The sequence below is a fragment of the Erinaceus europaeus genome, chromosome 16 (genome assembly GCF_950295315.1).
Source record: "Erinaceus europaeus chromosome 16, mEriEur2.1, whole genome shotgun sequence".
NCBI lineage: Eukaryota > Metazoa > Chordata > Mammalia > Eulipotyphla > Erinaceidae > Erinaceus > Erinaceus europaeus.
The window spans coordinates 33,324,811-33,346,895 of NC_080177.1; the positions used below are offsets into that span (position 1 = coordinate 33,324,811).

At 38.3% G+C, this 22,085-nt stretch overlaps 1 protein-coding gene across 2 annotated transcripts in view; it reads right to left on the minus strand.

Annotated features, from left to right (window-relative positions):
* MNAT1 (MNAT1 component of CDK activating kinase) overlaps nucleotides 1–22,085 on the minus strand; it is a 159,588-nt gene that overhangs the window by 34,101 nt on the left and 103,402 nt on the right. The window lies entirely within an intron of this gene.

A 22,085-nucleotide genomic window follows, 5' to 3' on the forward strand; every position in this document is an offset into this window, starting at 1 on the left:
CACAATAATAAAAAAAAACAATGGCAACAAAATAGAAGACAAAAAAAAAAAGCCTCCAGGAGCAGTAGATTCGTAGTGCAGGCACTGAGCCCCAGCAATAACCCAGGCAATGGTGCACCAGGTTACAAAGCAAAAGGACCCCACTTCAAGCCATCTGGCCCTACCTGCAAGGAAAAATCTTATAAAGAAGTGCTGTGGGCATCTCTCTTTCTCTCTTCCTCTTTATATTCCTCTTTCTTCTCAATTTCTCTGTCTCTATTCAAAATAAATAAATGAAATTAAAAGAAAAAGTTTAAATTAAAAAAAAATACTTCAGAACCACTACTCTAGATCCTTTATTAGCATCAAGATCCCTTCACAACTGATGAGTTATGAATTTTTTCCCAGAAAAGTAAACATTTGGACAAATGCACAGCTTTACATATATTTTCAAGACAAATATAGGGTAGAGTGTAGTTTTAGTAGAAGAAACTATTCCCAAATGTAATGAACCCATGGAGTCTCAGGACTTTTTACCTCCCACAAATAATGCATTTGTACTGCATGTAAGTTGTCAAACTTAAATTAAAAAAAAAAAAATGAAGAAGTCTAACAAACCAGTATTTCTTCTGCTTTGTCTTCACTTACTCAGATTTCAAGGTTGACATAAAATCTCTTGGGCTTAACTTCGCAAATTTCTGAACTGAATATTAAGTTTATAACTTTTGACTTGTGGCCTTTGGAATGGAGAATTCTCCTATGATCACTATTCCATTTGACAATCAATCAATATTGATGGACCTTAAGAAAATAAGTTCTTAGAGAATTTTGCAATTCACATTTTTAGAAACAAAGAGGGCATAGAACTCATATGTCCTATTATTTAAGCAGTTCCTAATTTCCTGTGAACTTAGAGTAAGAACTAAGATCAAACTATATAGAATGCAAGTTAAAACCGTTTCATAAGAAAATAAAAGCTGAAAATTAAGACTTGACTAGGCAATCAGTAATTGTAATTTCCAAATCTACTGCAGGTTTCTGGTAGCACACATCTTCTGTGATAATGAGTCTTAACCATATAAAAACATGTTATTCTAAGAAAATATTTCAAATATTAAAAAAAAAAAACATATGCACACCTGGTGCTTCTCCTATCAATATGAGCAGGAAACCATTTCTCCTCTACATCATGAGCAATAGAAAAGTACTTATTAAAACATTAATCACAGCCCATTATATTCTGACTCACTGCCAAAAATTCACATTACATCACTGAAAATATCTATTAACCAAAACCCGCTTCTGACAAGTTACAGGAGTGCAATGTTTAGAATTTAGTAATGTAAAAGTCAGTTTTAAAAGAACAGTTACACAATTGATTTTGCAGTGGCAGCAAAAATAATTAACTTTTTTCCCAACATTTATTACCAAAAGTTGATTTAACTGGTGTTTTTACTGTAAAATTATTTTTAAATTATTTCAATTTTCAACTAGTATTATTAAACACATTTACTATGAGTCCATTAACCACAGACGACTGGTTAAAGAATTGTAAAATGCACTGAATATACCAATGTATGTAAAACTATACTGTCTTGTGTAAATATGGGCCTTGTTTAGAGCCATGTCTGACAGGAAATTGTTGTAAATGAAAACCATCCCCGTTCTTCCAATCTTACTCTTTAGGATTTATGTTTTTACATTTAAAACCATTTATACAGAGTAACAAAAAACCATGGCAACATTACCTTTGAATTAGAATAATGATTACACTGGGCATTCTTATTGTGTTTAAAATAATTCAACATTGTAAGAAGCATAGCTTAAGTGTATTTTGATTTTGTGTGAGCAGAACATATTATCCAGTTTTGATCTGTATGTTTAAGAAATGTTAAGGGCCAGCAAACTATCTCACTTGGATAGTGCGCTGCTTTGTCATGTGTGTGACTCAAACTTAAGCCTGGACCCCACCACACTGGAGGAAGCCTTGGTGCTGCCATTGTGCATGCACCAACTCTTCTCCCACCTCCCCTGTCTTTATATTAAGGTGGGGGGGTGGGGGTGGGACACACAGACTTTTTTCAAATCTGTATGAAAAGGGGCATTAAGTTACAAAAGTATGAAGTATGAAAAACAGTATAAAAGGATAACAGAGGACCTAGTGGGAGTTGTACTGTTATGTGGAAAACTGATAAATATTATGCATATACAAACTATTGTATTTACTGTCAAATGTAAAATATGAATCCCCCAATAAAGAAATTTTTTTTAAAGTTACAAAAGTACTTGGAAAAAGCCTATTTCATGGAAACAGAGACCATCCTTGCCTTATTATAATTTACTGGAAAACAAATCAATAGTAAATATATGTCTATCTTTCTTCTACATACTTATTTTTATTATTTTTTAATATTTTATTAATTGATTGATCGGTCAATTGATAATACACAGACAGGGAGATATCAAGGAAGGAGGAGACAGAAGTGGAGAGAGAAAGAGCGACACCTGTAACATTGCTTCACCATTCCTGAAGCTTCCTTTACAGGTTGGGAACAAGGGGCTTGAACGTGGACCCTTGTGTTTTGTAACATGTGCATTCTACCAGATGTGCCACCACCTGGCCCCTCTTCTCCTTACTTTTATCTTCCAACTTCATTATAATGAACACTAGCCTTATAATGGGGAAAATTAAATAAGCTTATTTTAATAGAAGTTCTTAAGTTATATGAGATCACAGGGAGATGAGAATTTGTACCCACCTATCAATAAGCATACTATAAGCCACTACCTTCCCAGTAAAATAATTTAAAAAATGGGGGGGGAGTGAAGTTATTTGGGATTACAAAATGATTCGGGGAAACTTCTAGAGATGAGCAAATCCACTTAGATGAGCAAATCCACTTAGATGAGCAAATCCACAAAGTCTTAGTACTTTGAATTATATACATTTTCTTTCTACTTTGATTTTTCTCCTTTTTTTCCTTTTAATTTTTTAACTGAGGGGGTTAATGCTTTACAGAGCAATCACTGACATATGCATACAATTCCATTATATAATAGGCTCCCAGAGTTTTCTTCTTATCCTTCTCACCTAGAATCCTTTGCTCTGATGCAATACACTGTGCTCAATCCATGTTTCACTTTGTACTCTCCCTCCTCAAAGTCCTTTGCTGTGGTGTCATACAAAGAAATGGAAAGACATCCCATGCGCATGGACTGGAAGGATTAACATCTTTAAAATGACCAGTCTGCCCAGAGTCATATACAGATTTAGTGCCACTCTCATGAAAGTACTTTTTTTTTTTTGCCTCCAGGGGTATCGCTGGGGCTGAGTGCCTGCACTAAGAAACCACTGCTCCTATGGCTTTTTTTTTTTCTTTTCTGATTCTTCTTCTAGCGTTTGCCCTTCTTCCGTAGCCAGTCAACAGCGTCAGGTTGAGCCTCATGTAAAGTTTCGAGACCTCCTTTGAATCTGGAGAGGTGGCAGTCGTTGACTATGTGGGTCATAGTCTGTCTGTAGCCGCAGGGGCGGTTCGGGTTGTCTCTGGCTCCCCAGCGATGGAACATAGCAGCGCACCGGCCATGGCCTGTTCGATACCGATTGAGGAGGGGCCCAATCATAACGTGCTAGGTCAAAACCGGGTTGACGCTTGCAGGGGTCTGTGATGAGGTGTTTGTTCTTTACCTCAGCTGACTGCCAACTCTGTTTCCAAGAGTCTGGAACAGAGAAGTTCAGTGTAGGCGTAGGGGACCAGATTGGGTGACGAGATGTCAAGCGTTGGACAGGGTGGGTGAAGATATCCGAGTATATTGGCAGGTCCGGTCGAGCGTAGACGTGGGAAATGAACTTAGATGATGCCGCATCCCGACGAATATCTGGCGGGGCGATGTTGCTAAGAACTGGCAGCCATGGAACCGGGGTGGAACGGATGGTTCCAGAAATTATCCTCATGGTGAAATATAATTTGGAATCGACCAAGTGGACATGGGGGCTACGGAACCATACAGAGGCACAGTATTCTGCAGTGGAATAGCATAATGCCAGAGATGATGATCGTAGTGTGGAAGTGCTTGCGCCCCATGAGGAGCTGGCCAGTCTTGCAATGATGTTATTCCTCGCGCCCACCTTTGCTGCAGTTTTTATGAGTTGTTCGTGAAATGACAGAGTGTGATCGAGAGTAACGCCAAGATAGACTGGGCTTCATGCCGGATTCTCGTATCGCCAAGCTGCACATTAAGCTCACGCGAGGCCGAGGCATGGTGTAGATGGAAAACAGATGATACCGTTTTTGCAGTGCTAGGGATTAGTCGCCATTTTTTACAGTAATCAGATATCAGAGACATGTCTTTCGTGAGTGTTTCCTCGAGGATGTGGAACTTGGATGCCTGAGTTGCACAGCAGATGTCATCGGCGTAGATGAACTTCCTTGAAGAAGTTTCTGGGAGGTCATTGATGTAAATATTAAATAGCGTAGGAGCCAGAACAGAGCCCTGGGGGAGGCCACTTGAGACAAGTCTCCATCTGCTAGACTTGTCACCCAGATGCACCCGGAATCTTCTGTTTTGGAGAAGAAACGATATAGTATTGGCCACCCATGGAGGCAGGCATCTTGAGATCTTGACTAGGAGACCACGGTGCCAGACCGTGTCATAGGCTGCTGTGAGATCAACAAAGACAGCACCCGAGAGAAACTGAGAAGGAGAAAGACACCTGCAGCTCTGCTTCACTGCTTGTGATGTGACAGCCCCTGCAAATGGGGACTCGAACCAAGATCCTTACACAGGCCCTTATACTTTGTACTATATACGCTTAAACAGATGAGCCACCACCCAGTCCCCCAATGAACTTCTTTAAAGTAGCAGAACAAAAGCTTCAAAAATTTACTTGGAACCAAAAAGTCCCCAGGATTGCCAAAGCAATCTTAAGAAAAAAGAACAAGACTGGAGGTATTATACTGCATGACCTCAAGCTATAATACTGAGTACTGTAATCAAAACTTCCTGATAAATTTTCATAAACACCATTCTACCTTGAAATAGGAGTGGATGAAAATATGTAGTGGTCTATATAAAGTACAATAGAATTTATGCTTGATGCTTAATGTAGCAGTTGTAAATTTTATGATATAATGTGTAGGGAGATTAAAAGCACATATTACATCTTAGTGAGGAAAATAGAATTAGGCTCCACTTATGAAATATGATAACTATAAATTAGCAAGATTTTGTAGCCCAAGCGTTAACATGTGCATTTGAAAGGTGAAACAAGTTACCAGGTTACAAATATCTAATACTTTCCTAACTACACAACATCCAGGTTATTTTTCCTTTTTCAAAACTCAGTCTCTTAAATATAAACACAATTTCTACACATGTAATAAATAGTATTATCACTACTTTTAAGTGCTTTTTAGGAGAATACAGATCTAAGGTTAACAAAGTAGCCCACAATTGATAGTACGCCTGCTTTGCCACGTCTGAAACCCTTGTTCATTCAAGCTTTCTCCCCACAGTGGCACTGTGCTATGGTACCTCTCTATCCCCACTACCCCCTCACCCACCTGACAAAAAAGGCAGCCAGAAGTAGAAAAGCCCCTGGCAATAACAAGAGATAGAAACAAAAATGAATCTTTTAGGGCACATCTCAAAATAGCTGAGTCATTGTCTGTGATCCTGAATTCTCCTCAAGGAAGGGAAGAATTAATGACTATACACTTTTTTGATACTTTCCACTGATAAGCTGCCCAACATACCTAAGAAGGGAGAGGATTCTAATTTACTGTTTGACGTTTTTAAAGGCCATCTTTTCTAGCATGAACATAGTCATTCACAAGCAAGCTGGATATAAATTTTTAGGTAATTCATTTTTACTCTACATTTTACTACTAAAATTACTATATACCAAACTTAAAATTGCCTTTAAAAGCACTAATATATTCAGTTTACTTTCATTTTATATTTTTCGTCAAGTAGGGTAACAGCTGAGGCTTGGTGCCTGGGAAACTCCACTACTCCAAAGGCCTTCTTTTCTTCAGAGAAGGGGTGGGTGGTGGAGGGAGGGTAGGAGACAGAAACCACAGCACTGCTCCACCTAGGAAAGTTTTTCCCTTTCAAGTACTCCCACATGATGGTACTAGGCTTGAACCAAGTCCTGGCATACGGAATCTCTAAACCCAATTCCACCAGACCAAAAATATTTGTCACCAGGAATCTTTGTTTTTATATCATTACTGAAAGGAAAGAAACCCTGGAAAACACCAGAGGAAGTCAGGCACTGTTTCGCTTATCTGAGAGAGAAGGGGGAAAAGGAAGGACACTCAGAAGCAGTAATAGGCATAGGTATGACTTAGAAAGGAAGTGAAGGTAAGATAGTAGAAGTAAATAAAAGTGAGCAAAAAATACAGATACAAAAAGGAAGAAATGGGAAGGAAGGGAAGGAAGAAAGGGCCAATAGCCCTATCTGTGATGGAAAGAAATATTTCAATTTTTGCTGGAGGGGAGGGATGGGAACAAAGAATTCTGATGGTGGGAACCCCTGTTGTCTTGTAATTTTGTAAATCAGTATCAAATCACTTAAAAAAAAAAAAACCAGCCTGAAGTGGTAACGCTCCAGTGACCCAAAATAAATAAAAATGTGTGTATATTTGAGGCAATGGCTAAATTTAATAATAAGTATATATGTATAAAACAATTCTGAAACCATTTGGGATTGTTGTACAGTCTTAAAAATTAAAATCTTGTTTGTGAATTACACCTAAGTAAAAGACTGGGGTGGGGAGGGAGGGTTCAGGTCCTGGAACATGATGGTAGAGGAGAACCTAGAGGAGGTTAGATTGTTATGCGGAAAACTGAGAAATGTTACACATGTACAAACTACTGTATTTTATGGTCAACTGTAAACCATTAATCCCCCCAATAAAGAAAAAAATGAAATCTTTCAATAAGAATATATATTCCCATTAATTTTTTATTTTCTATATTAAAATTTTGGAAAACATTAATATCTTTAAAAAAATCTGAATTTGGAGTAGGGCACCAAAGTAAAAACCCTGGGTTAAGGGTGAGAGTCTATGTTTGGCTTCATGGGGCAGGTGGGGGAATGGGATGGGACACAGTCTTTTGGTGGTGGGAATGGTGTTTATGTACACTCCTATTGATCTGTAGTCACATAAATCACTAATTAATATGAGAAAATTAAAAAATTAAAATCCATTTTATGCTAACAAAAATAACACTAGTGGGGTTGGGTGATGGCGCACCTGGTTGAGTACACATGCTACATGATAACACTAGTAAAAAGGGAGGTGGGTAAAGCATTGAACTATGAAGCATGAGGTCCTAAGTTCTCTTCCTGGCATCCACATGCCAGAGTAAGACTGGTTCTTTCTCTACCCATATCCCAATAAATAGATAAATAACTAACTGCAAGTTTGCAAGTTAAAACAATCAATATATAAACAATTTTTTTTAATTTTATGTTATTTATTTGTCTACTATTGGATAGAGAGAGACAGAGAAATTGAGATGGGAAGGGGAGATAGAGAGGGAGAGTGACAGAGAGACACCTGCAGCCCTGCTTTCCCACTCGTGAAGCAGGTAGGGACCAGGGGCTTGAACCTGGGTCTGTGCGCACTGTAATGTGAGGGCTTAACCAGGTACGCCACCACCTGGCCCATTATATAAACTATTTTCCTTCATTTCATAAACATAAAATAGAAAATATATAGACCATTTTCAAACAATAAAATATTAAAAATTTAAGACTAAATGTGATTTAAAAAAACATATAAGGCCAATACCTTAAATTACACATTGCCTCACGTTTCTTTAAAAAGCTACTATCAAAAAGACAAGAATAACAAGTACTAGAGAAAGAGAAACCTCGCGTAACACACGAGTGGAAACATTAATTGGTGCAACTATATGAAAAACAATAGGAAAGGGACTCAAAAAACCGAAACAGACTACACATGATTTGACAGTTCTATTTCTGGAAACACAAAGCAAAAACAAAAAAGAAATACACAAATCTAAATACAAATTTAAAAAGAAATAAGCACCCCCTTGTTCACTGAATCATTATTTACAATAGTCATTACCCAGAAACAACAGGGTCAGCAAGACAGCTCACTTGGATAGTGTGCTTGCTTTGCCAAGTGTACAATCCAAGTTTAAGCCCAGCTCCCACAGAACTGAAGCAAGCTACAGTGCTGTGGTATCTTTCTCTGTCTCTCTATCTCTGTCTTACTATCTGAATAGGTCAGCAGGGAGGAAAGGAGCCTCAGTGCCAGGCAAAAATATTTTATACACACATGCCACACATAAACACACAAAATTAAGTGTCCACAGATGGATGCATGGGTAAAGAAAGCAGCATACACATCACACACCAGACAAGCGACTGATATCAAATTATCTATACCAAACTGGTACAGATCTACAAAAGAAGTAAAATTAGGGGGTCAGGTGGTAGTGCAATAGGTTAAGTGCACCCGGCATGAAGTGCAAGGACCAGCATAAGGATCCCAGTTCGAGCCCCTGGCTCCCCACCTGCAGCAGGGTCGCTTCACAAGTGGTGAAGCAGGTCTGCTGATGTCTTTCTCTCCTCCTCTCTCCTTTTCTCTGTCTGATCCAATAACAATAACATCAATAACAACAACAATAATAATAACCACCACAACGTTAAACAACAAGGGCAACAAAAGGGAAAATAATAGCCTCCAGGGAGTCAGGCGGTAGTGCAGTTGGCTAAATGCAAGTGGCGCAAAGCACAAGGACCGGTATAAGGATCCCAGTTCCAGACCCCAGTTCCCCACCTGCAGGGGAGTCGCTTCACAGGCGGTGAAGCAGGTCTGCAGGTGTCTTTCTCTCCCCTTCTGTCTTCCCCTCCTCTCTCCATTTCTCTCTGTCCTATCCAATAACGACGACATCAATAATAACTACAACAATAAAACAACAAGAGCAACAAAAGGGAATAAATAAATAAATAAATATTTTTTTAAAAATAGCCTCCAGGAGCAGTGGATTCGTGGAGCCCCAGCAATAACCCTGGAGGCAAAAGAAGAAGGAGGAGGAGGAGGAGGACGAAGAGGAGGAGGAGAAGAGGAAGAAGGGGAAGGAGGAGAAGGAGAAGAAGAAGAAGAGGAGGAGGAAGAGGAGGAAGAAGAAGTAGTAAACGTAGCCCATTAAAAAGGTGGGCCAAAGAACTAAATAGACAGTTTTCTAAAGAAGTGATACACATGGCCCATAGTCATATGAAGAAATGCTACACCTGACTTATCATTAGCATTGCAAGAAATGTCTCATGAATCATTAGCAGTGCACTTTTTAGCATTTCCTGAGTTTTCAGTTTCTTTTTTTTTCAATTTTTTAAATAGTTTTCTTTATTAGTGAATAGAGATAGAAAGAAATTGAGAGGGGAGGGTGAGAGATAGAGAGGGAGAGAGACAGAGACACCTGCAGCCCTGCCTCACCACTCATGAAGCTTTCCTACTACAGGTGGGGACCAGGGGCTTGAACCTGGGTCCTTGTGCACTGTAATGTGTGTGCTTAACCATATGTACCATTGCCGGGCCCCTGGGTCTTCAATTTCTAGCTGCAATGTACAATTTTTGCTTTTCCAAATTAATCAATTCAATACAACCTTAATGAAATTAGTTGACAGTTCTGAGGAGCAACAGACACACCTAAAGCAGAGATATTTACTTCTAATATTATTCTCCAAGGAAATCTAGGCTTTGTAGAGATATAGTTGATTCCAAAACTGGAATAAGAAGTACATTTGGTGAGACGAGAAATCTTCTCATACTCCCCCCCATTTAATCCATCAAAAAAAAATTTCTAGTCTCAGCTATCAAAATTATATCCATAGTCTGATTGATTTCTTGGCAATTTCCCTGCTCCCATTTTAGTATACTCCATTAGCACTGTAGCCAAGACTGTTCCATGTTTTCTTACTTTCAACTCACCATAAATTTCATCATAGATCTTTCTAAAGGTGTATCATGACATAGCTCTGTTCAAAATTCTCTGAGGACTTCCTATCTACTTCAAAGTAAAAAGTTCAAGTTACTACTCTCTTTCCTTATCCAACTTTCTAGTCCAATTTCTAACTATGACACCACCTCCCCAGACAATACCTTAGCCCACCTGCATGTTAGCTGTTGGGCTCAGGCAAAAATTAGTAAAGTCATGGGCCCCTTGGAATACAGCTAAAATAGACTCTCTAGCTTTTTCCATAATGGAGACCTCAAATCTCATCTGCAATATTCTTATCTTTAGATTCCTGATTATTAAACAATTTGTTCTGCTTTATATCTTACTTTTCAACCACCAAGTTACAGATGCTACCATGACACCAATCTGACTTCCCTGGGCAGATGACCTCATCAATGTGTCCTGGAACTCCACTTCTCCAGACCCCTGCCCCACTAGGGAAAACAGAGACAGGATGGGAGTATGGATCAACCTGCCAATGCCCATAATCCAGCAGAGAAGCAATTACAGAAGCCAGACCTTCAACCTTCTGCATCCCATAATGACCCTGGGCCCATACTTCCAGAGAGATAAAGAATAGTAAAGATTCCAATTGAGGTGACTGGATATGGAAATCTGTTGGTGGGAATTGTATGGAACTGTACCCCTCTTATCTATCTATCCTATGGTCTTGTCAAGCATTATTAAATTTTTTTTAAAAAGTTTTGTTTTATGGTTACTGGGTGTTTGTTTTCTTTAGATCAAGCCAGAGAGAGAGCAAGGCAGAAAGAGTGAAAGAAACTACAGCACAGAAGCTTCCTTCAATGTGGTGAGGGCCAGGCTCAAAATTGAGTTACATATATGACAAAGCAGCACACTACTGAAATCAGCTATTTCACTGGTCTAACAGTTCTGGTCTTTATAAGCATCTATACAGTTCTACATGATCTACCTGACTTCTTTACTACAAAAAACAAGTAAAACCCTACCTTCTCTGACTTTCTGCATCTCCTGTCATTCCCCAATTCACTCTGCTTCAGACATGGGTTTCCTTTCTTTCTTACACATGTTAATTTTACCTCAACAACTTTGCACTTACAGCTCCTTTAGATTTTCTCTTTTGATACTACATATTTAGCTTCTTCGTTTAATTCCAACTGCTCAAGTATCATCGTACAAAAGTGGCCATCAGAGGGGCCAGGTGATAGCTAGCGTACCTGGTTGAGCACACGTTACAGTGCGGAAGGACCTAGGTTCGAGTCTCCCGGTCCCCACCTGCAGGGGGAAAGCTTCACAAGTGGTGAAGCAGGGCTGCAGGTGTCTCTCGTTCTCTCTCCCTCTCTACCACCCCCCTTCCCTCTCAATTTCTGACTTTCTATCTAGCAAATAAATAAAGATAAAAAATTCAAAAGTGGTCACCAGTACCTATTTTTAAAAAAAGGCATTCTACTCCAATCACTACATATCCCTTTTTACTGTTAAATTTGTTTTCAAAGTTCTTATTACCATTTAAGTGATTCTTTAGTGTGTTTTTACTGCTGGTTTCTACCTCAGAATGTTAACATCAAAATAGTTGGTTTTCTGTTTTAATGCTGTTTTTAGCACTTAGAAGAGTATCTAGATTCATAAATATTTGATGAGTGATAAATAATTTTTTTTAAATTGCTTTCTCAATAACAGCAGCAATATACTATGAGATTTCATATCCTAGTGGATATACATAGAAAGTACCTATTGCATGTCACAGTGATTTGGGAGGAAGCAACCAAAGTTCACTAACAAATAAAACTGACTTTTTAGGGTATTATAAAATTTGGACTTAAAACTACATTTCATTATAATTTAGTTTTTATTGTGCTGCTTTTCTCTATAAAAATAAATTTCATAACATCTCATTATATATTTTTAATTTACATTATGATTTAATACTCTTAAGGTCCTTACTACTAAAGACTATCCTGGAATCAGCTGCATAATTACATTTCCTCAGTGACCTTGTAATCTCATGAGCATTTACTCTAGACTAAACAGCCTCATTCAGCTGCCCTGTGTCTGACTGTCGATGAAAGAAGCTTGTTTGACAACTGCTTTAAGCAGAAGCATATTTTTTCCATGACTGCATAAAAAGGCCCTAAAACTTAACCAGAGTAGAGCCAGAAGAGAAATTCAAGTACAAAGGTTTGTATTAAATGTGTGAGCTGATTGCTAAATCAAATGCCAACTAAAACAGACACTAAAGACAGCTTACTGCCAATGCCAGCAAAAAAAAGTTAATTTAGTAATATTTTTATAATTATACCAAAATATAATCTACATCATATATATATATAGGCATACATGCTATGGTCTTTCTCTGTGGTTTTTAAACTTTTCTATGTTCTTTGTCTGATGCTCTGATACTAACTCTAACACTAGTATATAAACTTAAGTGGATAGCATCAAAAACAAAAATACCAAAACACAAAATGCTTTTCCTGCCATTTCTAGACAATCAGCTAATACACCAAAAGGAAAACACCTTGGGAAAAAAAAAATATATATATATATCTTCAGTAAGACTTTTTTTTTCTCACTTTACTACCCCTACCCTCAAACCTCTACATACATGCTATAGACGACTACACCCATCCTCAAGCCCTTTCATGCCAATGAAATTCCATTGCTCTAACTTAATTGGAAGATTAGATGTGTAAACAACAAAACTTATTTTTGAGAAGATACACAGAAAAAGAAACTGTCCATTTGTGCTACATAGAATTCTGAGACAGTCCCCTTGAGTATAACCTGAAAATTTCATCTGCATGAATATGAGGGATTTCACTCCTGAGATTATATTACCTTACAAAGGGGACCTTGCAGATGTAATTAAGATTTCAAATTGTTTAACTATGTGTTAACAAGAGGGAAATTATATACTGGGTCAAATTTCATCAGTTGTAAGTCCTTTAAAAGGATGAGATTCAAAAAGATTTTCTCACACTAATATAGAAGATGAATATAGCTAATATGTACATCAGCAAGATACCAAATTTTGCAAACAATGAGCCTAGTAGATGATCACCCAGTTACACCCTCTTTGAAACCCTGTGAAATGTGAGGAGGAGAGTATTTAGGGACTCCAAACACATAATTGAGATAAAAGTGAGTTTTGTTTTAAACACTAGAGGTTATGGTAATTTGAATCATGGTAATAGAAAAAAATATATGACAATGATAAAATATGCCATTAATTTAAATTAATGAGAAGATACTGGGTTGTTGCTGTTATCATTGTTACGGGGGCCTCACAGCTTGGGTCAACTTTGTTCAGACAGACACAAACACAAAGGGAAAGAAACCACAGAATCAAAACTTCCTCCAATGATGACGGCCAATCTCTAACCTGGGTGGAGCACAGGGAAAAGCAATCAAACACATTATCTATGTGAGCTATTTGGCTGGCCCAAGATACAGTTTTGAAAAATTGAAACAGATTAATGAAAAAGAAAAACAGAAAATAATCTCTATGTACTAATATAACACATCAATGGAGAAAAGGATTACTGAATAAATCACTCCCTGCCAAGTAACTGATTTACTGTGCTGAAAAAATAAAATAAAAATTCTTTTTTTTTTTGATAAGTTTTATTTATTTTTATTGGTTTTCAAAATAAAAATTCTTTAGTATTTTTTCTTATGGGACTGAGGAGACAGCATAATGGTTATGCTAAAGACTTTCATGTGGGGGCCATGTGGTGACACACGAGGTTAAGCACACATAGTATAAACTGCAAGAATCCTGGTTCGAGCCCCCGGCTCCTCAACTGCAGGGGGGCCACTTTGCAAGTGGGGAAGCAGGTCTGCAGGTGTTTATCTACAAAAAAAAAAAAAAAAGGAAAAGATGACCACCAGGAGCAGCAGATTCATGGTACAGGCAGCGAGCCCCAGTGATAAGCCTTGAGGCAAAAAAAAAAATTTCACGCCTGAGGTTCTGAAGTCCCAGGTTCAATCCCCAACACCACCGTAAGCCAGAGCTGAGCAGTACTCTGGTCTTGGTCTCTGTCATTAAAATAAAGAATAAAACTTTAAAAGAAAAAAAAAATTTTTTTTACCATAAAATAATTTCAAAATTCCCAGTGCCCTTTATACAGAAGTGAGGCTTTGGTCTCTCTTCCCCAGCCCCCTCCTTTCTTTCTATTTCTCTCTCCCTCTCCCTCATTTCAAGATCTCTCTATATACACCTCTAATATAAAGAAAATATTTATTTATTTATTTATTTATTTATTTATTTATTTATTTATTTATTTCTACCAGGGTTATTCCTGATGCTCGGTGCCTGCACTATGCTCCCCAAAGCCTTTTTTTTTCTTTCTATTTTTATTTGACAAGACAGAGAGAAATTGGGGGGGGGTAGGAGAGAAAGAAAGACATCTGTAGACTTGTTTCAGCGCTCATAAAACGTTCCTTCTGCAGGTGGGGAGCAGGGGCTTGAACCCCGGTCCTTACACATGGTATGTGTATTTAAATGGGTGCGCCACAGCCTGACCTCCTTAATCTTTTTATTTATTTATTTATTTATTTATTTATTTATTTATTTATTTATTTTTCCCCCCTCCAGGGTCATTGCTGGGCTCGGTGCCTGCACCATGAATCCACCACTCCTGGAGGTCATTTTTCCCCCTTTTGTTGCCCTTGTTGTTGTAGCCTCGTTGTGGTTATTATTATTGCCATTGTTGATGTTGTTCGCTGTTGGATAGGACAGAGAGAAATGGAGAGAGGAGGGGAAGACAGAGAGAGAGGGGAGAGAAAGATAGACACCTGCAGACCTGCTTCACTGCCGGTGAAGCGACTCCCCTACAGGCGGGGAGCCAGGGCCTCGAACCGGCATCCTTATGTCGGTCCTTGTGCTTTGCTCCACATGCGCTTAACCCACTGTGCCACCGCCCGACCCTCTCCTTAATCTTTTTAAAAAAAATAAAATATATTTGTTGTGTTGCACCAAAGTAAAAGACTCTGGGGTGGGGGGATTACAGGTCCTGGGAAAGGATGACAGAGGACCTAGTGGGTGTTGTATTGTTGTATGGAAAACTGAGATATGTTATGCATGTAAAAACTATTATATTTACTGTTGACTATAAAACACTAATTCCCCAATAATGTAATTAAAATATAAAATAAAATAAAATATATAAAGACATTATACAACTCAACAACACAGACATTTAACAATAAGTAATTCAATTTTAAAAAGTGGGTAAAATATCAGAATAGGAGACAAAGGAAACAAATAGCCTATAAACATATGAAAAAATGCACAGTAACATTTACTATTAGAGAAAGGCAAATTAAAACCACAATGAGATATTACCTCACATGGGAAGGATAGGTTACAAAAAACACTGGAAACAAACGCAGCCCCTGATGTGATGAGAAAGAAGCTCTACTGCTTTGCAGGTGGGAATGCAACTGGTGCAAACCTTAAGAAAAACCATGTGCATGTGAATCATTATAAAAAATAAAAAAAATAAAATAAGTAGAGCTGAATTGACAACATAATGGTCATGCATAAAGATTCTCATGCCTGAGGCTATAAAACCCCAGGTTCAATCCCCAGGTCATAAGCCAAATCTGAGTAACACACTGGTATTAAAAATAAAAAGTTTAAGATCCTACAATGCCATACCTGGGCATCTATCCACAAGACACACACTAGTATTTTACAAGCACCATCATGTTTATAGTTGCACTGTTCATAATAGCCAAAATACGGAATCAGCCTAAAAGCCCACTGATGGATGACTAAAATTATTGAATAGGGTGTAGGTGTATCTCTGTGTCCCTCTCCATTTCTCCCTTACCTCTCAATTTCTCTCCATCTATATTAAAAAGAAAAAGAGGGAAAGTGAGAAAGAGAGAAAATGGGGGAATCTGAAGGGGTGGGGTGAGGGAGAGGGAGATAGAAATAAGGAATAAAAAAGAAAATAATGGCCACCAAAGGCAGTAGTATTCTTGGATTCACCATGTAGGCACTGAGGCCCAGAGACAACTCTGATGACATCTATTTATTTATATGGCGTGCTGCTTTGCCATGTGTGTGACTCAGGTCTGAGCCTGGGTCCCTCTGAATTAAAGGAAGCTCTGATGCTGTGCTCTCTCTCTCTTGCCTTCTGTATATGAATGAATGAATGAATGAATGAATGAATGAATGAATGAATGAATGAATATAAAAATGCCAAGGGTTTCACTCACATGTTAATATAATGAACTTACAAAGTCAATAATAACTAAACTATTAGACTCTGAAAACTACAGTGGCTAGGGGGTGGGGGAAGTAGAGAGTAGAGAGTAGAGGTTCTCTTTGGTATAATGGCACAGGAACTATCGTAGTGGGTGCAATGAGTTGTATGCACGGTATGTGAGTGTGAGACCATACTCCTAAAATCTTATACTAATGTAGACCAACATTCAATCAATTACTAAAATATTTTAAACAAATTCTGATAGTGAATAGTTTAATTTATATTCATAAGTAGGGATAACTGAAAAATATACATCTTACATAAAGATCATATTCTATCATATAAATCAAGTCTTTCCTTATTTCTACAATATAGTCACAAGAGGACAGCTCATATTAAATAAATGACATCAATTAAAAATAATTATATATGATGAAAGAAATATACATTACTGAATAATATTATAGATGCTCATAGGAATAACTTATTTGGTGGAAAGCAGTAAAGTCTTACCTAAAATGTCAGTTGATTAGGGCACCAAAGTAAAAACCCTGTGGTGAGGAGTAAACATGTAGCTTCCTGGGCCAGTGGGGGGTGGGAGTGAGTGGGAGGGATAGGTCACAGTCTTTTGGTGGTGGGAATGGTGTTTATGTACACTCCTAGCAAAATGTAAACATATAAATCAGTAGTTAATTAATATGAGAGGGGGAAAATCAACTGTATGTCTCAAAGTTTCTCAAAACACAAACTGAATCTTTTTAATATATAGGCTGTGTATTTGATATGCGGACTCTCAAAAGCCTAGACCAAGTAGATTAGAAGCATCCAACAGCACAGCTATATACAAGATACTGAATACTGTACAGCAAACCATAACAAAAGGACTTTTCAAAGTGAACCCAATTAACAAATAATGTGATGATAACATTAACTATCGATTGTCTTTTTGAACCCTAAGACAGCAGGAACCTCACATCTCCACTATAGAGCCCCTACTTCCCCCAGTCCTGGAACCCTTGGATAGGGCCCACTTTCCCGTATGCGTCTCCCAATCCATACCAAATAATATTGCATCCGCTGATCACAACCTAACCAACGCAACGATTGCCACCTCAACATACTTCACCTCAGACTGTGTCCAGAGACTTCATGTGTGGAATGACAACCCTTCAGCTTCATTACTCGGGTGAGACCTTTCCTTTTATAGTACACTCTAATTTCATCTCAGGTGGTTCACTTTCTAACAAAGTCCCATAACCTAGATATACACCAGTTTCTGTGAGAGAGAGCTTATGTTCACACGTATCCATAAACTACTGCAAAATATATACCTGAAAGCAGAAGTACACTAGAGTTTGCAGTGAGTACCTCCCTAACACTTCCTCTCCACTATTCCAAGCTTTGGGTCCATGATTGCTCAACAATTTGTTTGGCTTCGTATGTTAACTCTCTTTTCAATCACCAGGTTCCAGATGCCACCAGGATGCTGGCCAGGCTTCCCTGGATTGAAGACCCCACCAATGTGTCCTGGAGCTCAGCTTCCCCAAAGACACACCCTACTAGGGAAAGAGAGAGGCAGACTGGGAGTATGGACCGACCAGTCAACGCCCATGTTCAGCGGGGAACAACGCTTGACGTCTCATCACCCAATCCGGTCCCCTACGCCTACACTGAACTTCTCTGTTCCAGTCTCTTGGAAACAGAGTTGGCAGTCAGCTGAGGTAAAGAACAAACACCTCATCACAGACCCCTGCAAGCATCAACCCGGCTTTGACCTAGCACGTTATGACTGGGCCCTCCTCAATCGCTATCGAACAGGCCACAGCCGGTGCGCAGCTATGTTCCATCGCTGGGGAGCCAGAGAGGACCCGAACTGCCCCTGCGGCTCCAGACAGACTATGACCCACATAGTCAACGACTGCCACCTCTCCAGATTCAAAGGAGGTCTCGAAACTTTACATGAGGCTCAACCTGACGCTGTTGACTGGCTACGGAAGAAGGGCAAACGCTAGAAGAAGAAGCAGGGAAGCAATTACAGAAGCCAGACCTTCTACCTTCTGCGACCCTCAATGACCCTGGGTCCATGCTCCCAGTGGGATAGAGAATGGGAAAGCTATCAGGGGAGGGGGTAGGTTATGGAGATTGGGTGGTGGGAATTGTGTGGAGTTGTACCCCTCCTACCTTATGGTTTTGTTAATTAATCCTTTCTTAAATTAAAAAAAAAAAATGTCAGTTGATTATTAGGATGATGCTTTCACAATGCCAATCAATAAAGCTTTCTAAACTAATCACTAAAACAGTAGACTGGGGAATTGCAATCAACAGTTAAGTTTTCCCACTGCTTACTCCCATTGGCACAGAAATAATAAAACATGTTTACATACTGCCTTGAACAGAGCAGAAGAGAGCTGCAGCTCAACTTGAATTATAATTATGTATTCATAACACCTTCCAGAAAGAATTCTCACTTATTTGTGTACTTCTCAAGTTTAACTACCTTTAAAAATACTTCAGTAAGTAAAGTAATAACAACCATTTAAAATCATAAGACCAAGTACTTTTGATGTACATAAGACCAAAAATGTGCATCTTTGAAAATAAGATGGCTACAAAGACCTTTATGTCATCCACCTCAAAAATGATTAAAAAGGATATTGTGTATACATTCAGTTTTGTGCCAACTAAAATGATGTTAGTGTATTCTTCTTACCTTTACTGTCATAGAGACTACAGAACAGATAAAAGAGAAAGTGGAAATGAGATACTTCAGTTATTCCCCACTTGTTTACAGAGAAACTGAATTTACTTCCTCTGTGAAATAGCATTATAAAATGGAAATGTTGTAAAAGATAAAACACAGATAAAAAGAACTGGATGACTGGAGAAAGGGTGAAAGCCCATTGTAGAAGATGGGGGGGGGGGGGGCGGGAAGATAACTACGGCTTATGAGATGCAGGCTTTAAAAAAGATTTTTTAAAAAAAGCATAGGAAAATAAGTAGCTATTAAAACTTTAGCCAATTGCAATTTACAATCCTTTTGCCTTAAGGAGAATAACTTTGAGGATACCAAATCATTATTTTAAAAGTCACTTTATGGGGAGTCGGGCGGTAGCTCGAGGACCAGTATAAGGATTCTTGTTCGAGTCTCCAGCTCCTCACCTGCAGGGAAGTCGCTTCACAGGCAGTGAAGCAGGTCTGCAGGTGTCTCTCTCTCCCCCTCTCTGTCTTCCCCTCCTTTCTTCATTTCTCTCTGTCCTATCCAACAACAATGACATCAACAACAACAATAATAACTACAACAATAAAACAAGGGCAACAAAAGGAAATAAATAAATAAATAAATATTTTTTAAAGTCACTTTACATGGTGATTAAAAAAAAAACATTTGACAACATCCATTTGTGATAAAGATCCTTCTGAAATTGGGAACAGAAGGACAGTTCCTCAACATAGTAAAGGCTAGCATTATTAAAGCTGAATGTTTTCCCACTATAACTGGGAACCAAACAAGGATGTCCACTATCACTACTATTATATTTATAGACCCAAAGAGATAAAATGCATTGGGGGTGAATCTCAGAAAAGAAATGAAGGACCTTTACAGGGGAAACTACAGGAAATTGTTAAAAGAAATAGAGAACAACACATATAAATAGAGGAACAATCGCTGTTCATAGATTTGAAAAATAACCATTATTGAAATAGCATTCTACCAAAAATAATCTATAGTTTAATGGGATCCCTATGGCATTTTTCAATGGAAATTTGACAACTGGGTCCAAATATTTGTGTGGAACCACAAAAAAAAAATGAATAGCTAAAGCAGTTCTGAGAAAAAAATGGGGTAGAGGCATCAGGCTCTCCAGCTTCAGTTCATATTACAAAGCAACAGTAATTTTTAAAGTGTGGTACTGGAATAAAAAGGGACACCTGGATTGGATCAATGAAACAGAATTGAGAGCCCAGAAATTAGTTCACACCTACGCAGCCACCTAATATATGGCAAAGGGGCCAAAACCTGAGGTAATGAACATCTCTTCAATATATGGTGGTGAGAAAATTGGGAAGCCACACGAAGAAAAGAGAAAGTGGACCACCACTTAACCCCATACACCAAAATCAAATCAAAGTAGATCAAAGATCTGGGTATTAGGCCCAAAACTCTAAAATTTATGGAAGAAAACATCAGTGAAACACTGCAGGATCTTCACATCCAAGATGTATTTGGAGACTCAATGAAATGAAAACATGAGAAAATAAATGGGACTACATGAAAATAAAAAGCTCCTGCATGTTGAAAGCAAACTCCACAAGGATAACCAGGCAACCCAGTAAATGGGAGAAGATATTTGCACATCATACATCTGACAAGTGACTGGTATCAGACATCTATAAAGAGCTCAATAAAAGAAATAAAATAACCCCCCAAAAAAGTAGGTCAGGGGCCAGGCGGTAGTGCAGCAGGTTAAGCGCATATGGCGCAAAGCACAAGGACAGGCATAAGGATCTTGATTTGAGCCCCCGCTCCCCACCTGCAGGGGGGTCGCTTCACGTGCAGTGAAGCAGGTCTGCTGGTGTCTATCTTTTTCTCCCCCTCTGTCTTCCCCTCCTTTCTCCATTTCTCTCTGTCTAATCCTTTCTCCATTTCTCTCTGTCTAACAATAATAATGACAACAAAGGTAACAAGTGCAAAAAAAAAAAAAAGTAGGTCAAAGAGCTAAACAGCTTTCTAAAGAAGAGATACATATGGCCCATAGACATATGAAGAAATGCTACACTTATCATTAGAGAAATGCAAAGTAAAATCACATTGAGATTCCACCTCATACCTTTGAGAATACCTACATCAACAAAATAGGAAGTGATAGTTGTAGGAGAGGTTGGGGGGGGGGAGGGACTTTGCCACACTGCTGGTGGGAGTGCAAACTGGTGCAGCCCCTGTGGAAGACTGTATGGAAAGTCCGTAAACAAATAAAAATGGAGTTACCTTATGATCCAGTAATACTACTCTTAGGCATTTATCCAAATGACACTTAAACACTAATTTAAAGGGACAAATGCACCCGTGTTCACAGCTGCATTATTCACATAACCAAAATGCTTATCAATAAATGATTGAATGAAGAAGTTATGAGGTAACTATACCATGGAATACTGCTCTGCAATCAAAAAAGATAATGTTGTACCCTTTGAGACAAAATGGATGAAACTGGAAGTGACTATGGTTAGTGGAATACGGGAAGAGATGAAAGACAACTATGGGATGGTTTCAGTCATATATGGAGTCTAGTGAACCGATATACATAAACATGGAAAGAAAAAAACATACACACAATTGCAAACAATCTGTTTCTAAGACTTTCTGAGAACTATGGTGGTTATCTTTAGGAGGTAGGAGGGTGGGGACACAGAACACTGGTGGTAGGTGCGGTATGGAACTATACCCTGCATATCATACTATCTTGTAACCCATTATTAGTCACAAATAACAAATAAAAAAAAAAAGTGACCTTTTCAGTTCCCCTCTAAATTTTTTGAAAATCAGACTAAGTAAAAATATAGTCTTCCCAAGTTGGAGGTGAAATATAGTCTTCCCAAGTTGGAGTGTTTTACAGAAACCTATCATGGTGAGATATGAAATTTTGCCCATGTATCAACAACTATACTATAAACCATTAACCTCCCAATAAAACAATAAAGCATAAAATAATACCTTCTTGTAGGAGAGGAAGAAAACATATTCTTAAATTTATGGTAGTGAAATTGCAGCTTCAAATAATTTTCAAAAATTGAATAAACAAGTGACAAAACAATCAATTAAAAATTTTAGGTCCATGAAATACAGGTCCATGAAAAATGATGAATGAAATAGTGGGGGTTGTATTGTTAAATGGGAATCTGGGGAATGTTATG